An 8,949-nucleotide genomic window follows, 5' to 3' on the forward strand; every position below is an offset into this window, starting at 1 on the left:
GGGAACAGTTAGCTTTAGGTTACCACTGCATGATGGCTGGTATTTAATTGTTCTTCTAGTCAGATCTGGCCAGAGGAAACCTTCAGTATTCATTTTGCTGAAGAGCCCATGCCTATTCAGTAGTGTTAACAGCAATCAGGAAATTTAAAGGAAGTACCTTGACTATCTGCTGCTTAGATAGCTGGGACTTACTTATTACTATGGAAAAAAAAAAAAAAAAGAAAAACCAGCCAAGGAAACAACATTGCCAAATAATACTATACTTCAAGAAAAAATTTCTTTTCCAGTAAATGAGTACAAGAATCATTGTTTAAAGTGTCACACCACACTAGCTGTTTTTTTGTAATATTTCCTAGCTATATTCAATTAACATGGCACGTTAGGCCCTGTAAATCAACACTATTAGCTTTGAAAGGAACCGCTTGTTTTTTGAGAACATTCCAGGCCACAAACACTTTTTCCAGTGAAAACTGAACAATTACAATAAGACTCTGTTTTGGTATGAAAATAGGAAATGATGCTAAACAAAAGGGAATGTTTGTTTAGAAATTCCAAGGCCATTAATTTATATTAAGAAACTGTTTGTGCTCAGAGACTATAATCAAAAGGTGATGTGAATCATTGATCACAAAAGGACTTTATAGATAAGGAGCAAGTGCAGTGCTGGGTGATTGTATTATATATTAACAACTTTCATGAGCAGCTTTTGCTGATTCATTTGGCAGGAAGTGAGCTGCCAAGAGAGATTTCTAGAGGAGGAACAATCAACAATATTTTCATATAAAATAACCTCCAGTTACTGTATTGTTCTCGCAACATTTGATAATGAATATTTTCCTGTTCAAGAAAAAAAAATGCATAAATCACAAAAACAAAGGCAAATCTGGTTTAGTGTTACACTGCTATAAATACACACATAGGCAAAGTAAGGGAACTGATCAATTAAAAAATTGGAAAACTGATAAGTACTCCTTGTGAAATTGCTGCACTGTTTGGAATTAAAGATTTGGTAAATGCTCTTATTTTTTGGAGGAAAAAAAAATCATAGGTTTGTCTTTCTTCTTGGTTTGGAAGCTCATTGGCCGTGGCACGCCTGGGATTTCATGCAAAAAGCAATATTGGGTTTTCATTCAGGAGAGCAGGAGCTCCACAGACAGCAGTTCTGAGCCACACTGGGGGCTAACACCGTGCTGGAAGGCTGCTGCAAACGATAGGAGAGCTCTGTGCTTTAGAAACTGAAGGTGAATCAGTGCAGGCAAACCCAACACAGCAGCACACCCACAGGCCAGGACACCAATGCCACCAGGCCAGCCCCAGGAGCATGTTCCAGAGCAGCCCATGGCACAGGGACAGCTTGGCCCTCCAAGCAAGCAGCCCTGAGCAGCACTGCCGGCCGAGGAGGGGGTCCCACTGCTCCACCATGGTGAGGAGAGCTGGGGGCCTGTGTTACACAAAGTGCACCAGGGATGGTCCACAGCAAGGGGACATGGTGAGTCTGGGAGTCCTCTGCCATCCAGCCCATGCCAAGGATGCTTTGCCCACATTGCCAGCAGGCATCATTCAGCTTTCTTAAACCCTGTCAGTGCTACAACTGGTACAAATAGAGAAAAAAAAATAAAAATGCCTTCAACTAATCTTAGTTATAACTTGATGTGTGATGGCAATGCCCAAATGCAGTGAATTTGGGAACTCAGAGTGGAGGAAAGAGAACAGGAGAGAAAGCATGGACCAAGGAGATACTGAGAGTAAAAGATGCTGCAATCTTACAGACACTTGTAGGTTCTCTTGTAGCTGGATCCTGGTTAGATGTTATTCACAACCAGCTGCATAGTTCTTTGACACAAACTTTCCTATTGTAAGATTTTCTACAGTATTTGTCATTAAATGCATGGTAACAAATCAGGGGCAGATTTAGGAAGCAATCTGTTAGAATGCCTTAGAAAAGTTTTAAGGAAATTAAGAAGGAACAAAACAGAAGCCAAATATGTTGGCAGTTGTAGATTTTCATTCAGCACAGACCTGGCAGAGCTCTGGTTCTTTATCTTCCTTTTTTTTCATTATGAAACATTAAATGTTTCATAATGTTTCAGCTATTCTCTGATTCAGGAAATACTAATTAGGCCACCATGGAAAGGAAAGGCAACTCTAGCTAAGGAAAAGTGCTATATAATAGGCTGTCATGAAATTCCACTAATTCTCCCACAAATGATCACCAGAGAAAATACTGATTATCAAAAACCTGTCAGCCAAACAAAAAATAAAAAATATTCCCAAGTAAGGATTTAGAGGGTTTTTAAAATTAGAATATCTTGAAATGTTGTGTTCAGTAAGGAAAATCTATTACATTACTGGAGTTTGAAATCAAGATAGAGTTTGTATACAGTTAATGTAAATTCAGACTTTAGAAAATGGTTTAAAATATCACACATCGCTGCCAAATAAATACTCACACTCTCACTTCTGCTGGTTGATCTCATCTTGAGAACACAGATAACAATCCATTGTAAGATTAAGGCTGTCTTGATAACGTAGCTCATCTGAGTGACAACTCAACAACAAGAAGCTATAGTCTGCTCATCAAGCACTGCAGGAAAGACAAGATTAAATAATTAATCATGGCAAAACTCAGCTAGTGGGAATATCAGAAATTCCTGACTTAAGAGCCATTGTTAATAACATAAAATATTTGAAGCTATTTGCATACTGAAATTTACCAAGGCAATGAGGATACTATAAAATCAAATTGCAAAACTGTAGAAAAACAAATTGCATTCTACAATGTAAGCAGATTTTGGTAATTAAAAAATGTGAAGTCCAAATGATGATTTAAATTGGATTTCTCCGTTTGCATACAGCAATCTACCTGAGATACTAAAATTTTAGGAAATATTATCTATTCAGTGGAATTCATTAATTAGAAATTCAGATATTTAACACATCCTATCTGCAATTAACCAGGAAAGACATTAAAGATATCTGGGTCACATTAAGAATAAAACAAAAACATTTTTCATATCAGGTTTTACATTAGGAAGCAAAAGGGATGCACTGAAAAGGTTAGAACAGATTCATTCTTTTTTTCATTATCCAGAGAGGTACATTTATAAGACAAACTAACAAAAGGCACAGAGAAGATGCATTTCATGGAAAACAGGGTAATAATGAACTTTCAGCAGTACTGGAAGGATTTAGATTGCACTGCAAATAGGGATTCTATTAATGTTAGAAAGCAAACAATTATCTCAGAAGAATTGCTAATGATAATTTAAAAGATATATCTATTTTCTCCTCTCTTACTTCATTACTACTGGATGAAACTATCCTACGGTTGGATGGTCCTATTATCTATTTCAGAAATGTACAAGCTGAAATAAAGGGTGATTTAATATATTTATTTGCTCATATATACACCATTTGTATGTTAGCCATTACCTCCTCCCCCCATCTCTTAGTGTAACATGAGCTTTACATTTACAGTTTCCTTTTTCTCTTAAAGACAATGTATCATTTTCAGAGGTTATGAGCCCAACAGTATAAATTCTGCATTTGAAATGTAGCATATAACATTGTCTCCCATGTCTGCTTCAAAACCTACAGAGAAATTTTGCCTGACTGAGACAAAAAGCAATTAAGTCTTCAGTTTTGAGGGTTTTTTCCAGTGCTTTGACTGCAAACTTTCAAAAGGCACAGAGGTATTTTCCTTGCCCAAGACAAGCAACTGACAGACTTGGAGCCCACCACAGACCACTGCCCAGGCACAATGGGGAAGGAAAATCAGCCTTACCTCTGAATTTTCCTGTGTGTTTAAATCAGACACTTAATGATTTTTGTTTAATGTAGGGTTTGAGTTTGAATAGTACTTTAAGCACTGAACTGTCTCCTTAATGTTTGGAGGGGATTAAGTTCAGAGTTCATTGTGTTGTCTGTCATTTTAAAAAGATTAGATAGTTTAGTTCGGCTCCTACTGGCTATGTAAAAGTCTCTGTATTTATTGACTGTCTGGAGTCATTATCAAAGCCTCTAAAACCAATCGACACCTTGTAAACAGAGGTCCCATTATTTTAGTGGTCCTGATAAGATTGACATGATACCCACATTTTTGTTATGATCGATTTAACTGTTAGAGATATTCATACTGTAAGAGGTTATGTGTGATACATGATTACCAATCCCATTAGCAAATTAGGCTTTATATTGGTTTGGAAAACACAAATGAATGTAGCCCATCCCAGTCTGTGTCAGCTATAACTTGTAGTTTTAAGGTTGGATCAGAAAAATTCTGAAAGGTTTCAAATACTCTTCCAGGAGAAATAGATCCTTCGTAGGGAGGAAATTATATTTTAAACTTGGGAATCATTCTGGTGACTATTAGCACATTAAGAAACAATATCATGTCATAAAAGAATAGATTTTCTTTTATGTAGTTAGAAAGGTGTGCACCATTATACTACTACTATACAATTGTTAAATTGCATGAATGATTTATTTTTCAAATAGCTATACAAAAATCAAGTTGAATTAGAGACTTCAGAGTCATTCTCAAGAAATGACTGAAGGGTTTTGGTTGGTTTATAAAAGGGCAAAGTTAAATGACAGGGCTGTCAATTGAACAATCACATTGTAAATATCATTGACAAGCAGTCCCACTTCTGATGCCCCAGGACTTCCATTTGTAAGTCAGATGCTCCAAACACAGCAACGGATTGCAGTCTTTCTGAAAGAGAATGATGCATTTCACTGTATTTATTCAGAAGATGGGTTATAACTTCATAAAGCATAACTGACAGACTAAGTTCCGTTGGATTTGAAAAATTTGGTATAATTTTTACAACCATGCTGTCATGGCAATGGTGTTTTCACCATTCATGTAAGGAGGTTAGTAAAGGTACTCCAGGAGAGGTAAGAGCATTTTTTAGGCCTGATGATATAGTTGGTTAAAAAAAACCCCAGTTTTTCAATACCCAGCTTATGCTGTGCATATCATGGTAGGGCTCTCACATAAACCAATTTTACAGAAAGCCTTTTCCTATTGAACCTCAGCTTACATTGTGCAACGAGTCATTTTTTTGTGGTGACCTGTCTGCTGAGCATTTGTTTGCTGACATTTGATAAATACTTGCTACTTCAGATGTTAATCAAAGGTGTTAATAAATCAAATCAGTTTGTTAAAACCTGGTGTGTTGACAGTGCCAAGGTATCCTGTAATCTGTGTCAAAAGGATCAATAGAAGCACATGAAAACATTACCACTGTGGGACAATATTGATTTTTGTCTTAGAAATACTTACTTAGCTCCTGAACTAAATCATTAAAATCAATGAAAAATCTTCCATTGACTTCACTGGGCACTGGGTCAGGTATTTAAACTGACAATTTTTGTTTCAGGTACTGGTTTGAAGTTTGCAGGTGCAGAGCAGAATGGAGCCTGATCCTTGATGTTCCAGGCATGATGTGTGATGCAAATTACAAGAGTCAGCTCCGGGAACAGCTCCATTGCACAGTTTCTCAGGAAATACAAATTTAGAAGGGTTGCATGATTGGCTAAAGTTTAACTTCCCTCCATTATTACTACTTCAGTTTGTGTGACTTGGTTTTTTAAACTTAAATCATCTTTTTCATCATTTTGAAACACAATGTTTAAGTAATGCCCCTTCCCATTAGAATTATTTCTCAAAGAATTTATGGCCTTCAAGGTAAAGGTCTGTGTAATGGGATAACAACCATAACAACTACACAATAGCATCATTAAGGGTACTTCAGATGCATTTACTTTCCCAGTGCTTGAATTTATTGCTATACTGTAAAGCCTCTATTCAGAAAAAAAATATGTTTAGTTACATTTACAGAGCTGACTTTGCCTGAGAGAGATTAGAAGTAAAATTATTTGAGATAGAATCAAAGAATTCCATCTTTTTAATTAGTCTGTTAAAGGCAGGAGCACCTAAAACAAATATTTAACTCTGTTGTTGAACAGTGCTGCCAGAGTCATGAAGAGGAAATTTATAGGGAGCTCTAAAGTCACTTGACAATTATTTCCTTGGGTTATGACTTCTCAAATTGCTGTTTATTGCCAATAGCACTACATTTCAACATAAATAGGATTCATGGGATTAGTGCACTGTCCTGGTAAAGATGTTTAATCTTCACTTTAAATGAAATATGGTAATTGAACCCCTTTCTTCTTGTGTAAGAAGTGCCTTTTAACAAGACTGACTGGTTTTGTGCCCACTAATGAATCTCTAGCTAAAATACCATTTTGGTCAGAAGCCAGGCTTGCCTTGTTACCTGATGTTCTCTGTAAATATAAAGCATGAGGTGAAGAGGGGGAAGAGGAAGGGAAATGTTCTAATAAGAAAGAAGAATTAACCAATACTACTTAAATACTTCATCATCAATGGGATTAAAAATGAGAGAGAAATAATAAACTTTGGCCAATAAATAGCTAGTTCAAATCCAGAGAGTTATGTAAAAAAAAAAAAAAAGTAATTTGAACACTCTTGTTTCGTTTTAATAAGTTTTATAAACTCCCCCCTCTCTTTTTTTTTTTCCTTTTTTCCTTTTTGGCAGCTGGACTGAAGCCCAGCTTAGTTTAGCAGAGAGACAGAGACAGGATTACCTCTCAGTTTTAGGATGACCCCTTGCAAGCAGACTTAAAGAAAACTCATCATTCACAATAGGATTTGCTTTGTCAGAGCTGAAACAGTTCCAAAACATCCAGAAAAATAAGGGACCTGCCTGCTACTTCAACATTTCTACTGGTTGCAAGATAGTAAGCATTTTAAGATCACTTTAAATAACTGAGTGCTTCACTGAGATCCTCAGTGTTGGGGCCTCTTGGAGTCCCATGCCAGGGGCAGTCAACATCTTGCAGAGTCTCAGGACACTTTTTCCCGAGCCCTTCAATTCTTCCTTAGCTACAGGGGTCATTGCAGGACCAGGACCAACATCCCTCACCTGGGCATCCCCAGCACAACCTTCTCACCTAGACAGGTGCTCGTTGGGGAGGCTCTGTGGGCACAGCGCAGCTCACTGCACACACATCCATCGTTCCTCCTGACCACTGGCACCGAGATGGCTTCTGCCATGCCCCGAGGCATGCCCAGGGTTTGCAGAGAGGAAAACTGCCAGTTACAGGTGACAACTGTCCCTACAACAAAACAGAAGTGTTTGGACAATGCTCTCGGATGCGTGGTGTGACTCGGGGATGTTCCTGTGCAAGGCCAGGAGCTGGACTTGGTGATCTTTGTGGGTCCCTTCCAATTCAGGGTATTTTATGAATCTATGATGATTCTGGCTGGTGTACTTGTATTTACCTTTTGATAATGGTACAGTACAGCAGACCTGGTGAGATATTCCTCACTGCACTTGCTCATTAATTTAAAAGTAAATCACTCATTGACTAATGCCAAAAATTCAGAGTTAAGGACTGAGATGGCATTTATGCAGTTAACCAAGTCTATACACACACTCAGCCATCAGTTGTTAAGTGCTGGACACTCCCAATTTCTAGAGGTCTAGACAGGCTGTAAAAAAGGGAGTGTTTAGCAGAGTCCTGGTTTTTATAGGCTTAGAAGCACCATACTCACAAACTGGAAGCAGAGACATCTACACAAACCCTCAAAAACCAAACCAACCTCCAAACTCAATTCCTCAAAACAGCTTTACAAGAAGATTTTGAAACAATGATTGGTGTGAAGAATGTTTGTCACCCACAAAAACTCTTGTCTAGCATAAACCACCACATTTTCATAAATGAGACTGTTGATAACAATACAGGCATAGGTCTTCTATACACAGTTCACCAGATGTGAACTTACTCAACAAGGACTACTGTCAAACTCTTAAAAATTGTGGAACTAACTTTGAACTTCTTAATGCTGGTTTATATTCAATATCAAATCCAATCTTAGGACCTCACCCACTACTGTAATGCAATGCAACTGTTCAGAAACATATGTGGCCTATGCATCATATCCCAAACAGTCATAACCCAAACATATTTGCTTAGGTTTTCAAAGGTCTTGTGTCAATTTTACGTCACAATGCCTCGGTAACCAATAACCTTTTTTTCTTTTTTTGGCAAACATTCATCTAAGAATGATGTGTGCCAAGGACTGAAAGCCACATCATCTTACTCCAGCTTACTCAGCCTCTGGTTTTCTTAGTGCTTCTGAAGCAGCTAGCAACAATTCCAGGTTCCAGGTTTTGCATCTACAACAAAAATCCTTAGGCTGGATGTCCAATTGGCTTCAAGTTCAAAGTAATCTTTCATTTGTCATTAGAATTTACTGCAATGAAAATGCCTTTGACCTCAACTTCAGTCTTTTTGACTAAACTCACATGTGGATACAGATGTTCTTTCTTATAGCTAGCTTTTCAAACACCACATAATGTAAAAGTGGACAACACTATGAAAATTTAAAAATAGAATAATACAGTAATTGCATTATGGTAATTTATTATACAGGTACATAGCTAAGATTCAAAAGATAGCTTAGTCATTGTCTAATGATGAAGGCAAATGACTCAGTGAGTACAACAGCACTTTGTAAAGAGCTTAGTCATTTGCTTGAGAATAATTTTTAAATCATTCTTCTTAAGCACAATAGAGAAATATGTAAACCATTACACAGCAATATTATAATAAACTTTGATACTTGTCTTTTCTAACTGCTGAGGCAGCTGTGATTAAATTTTTTCTGGGAATCTAATTACTTGTGAGGCTTTCTTTTGCAAAGTGCTTTGCCGAGTAGTTTGCTGCAATTAGTTTTGTTTGTATTGTTTGAATTTCTAACTAATAGCATGTCCAAGATTAAATGTTTCAATTATTGTATTTATTTAGCCCTTTCAAAAATTTGACTCATGAAATATAGCAGGATATATTCAAAGTGCTAACTCATGAAAAGAGGTAATGTGTTAATAAGTTATTATTCATACCTAGGATAAGTTA

Source organism: Haemorhous mexicanus, chromosome 7 (genome assembly GCF_027477595.1).
Source record: "Haemorhous mexicanus isolate bHaeMex1 chromosome 7, bHaeMex1.pri, whole genome shotgun sequence".
Taxonomy (NCBI): domain Eukaryota; kingdom Metazoa; phylum Chordata; class Aves; order Passeriformes; family Fringillidae; genus Haemorhous; species Haemorhous mexicanus.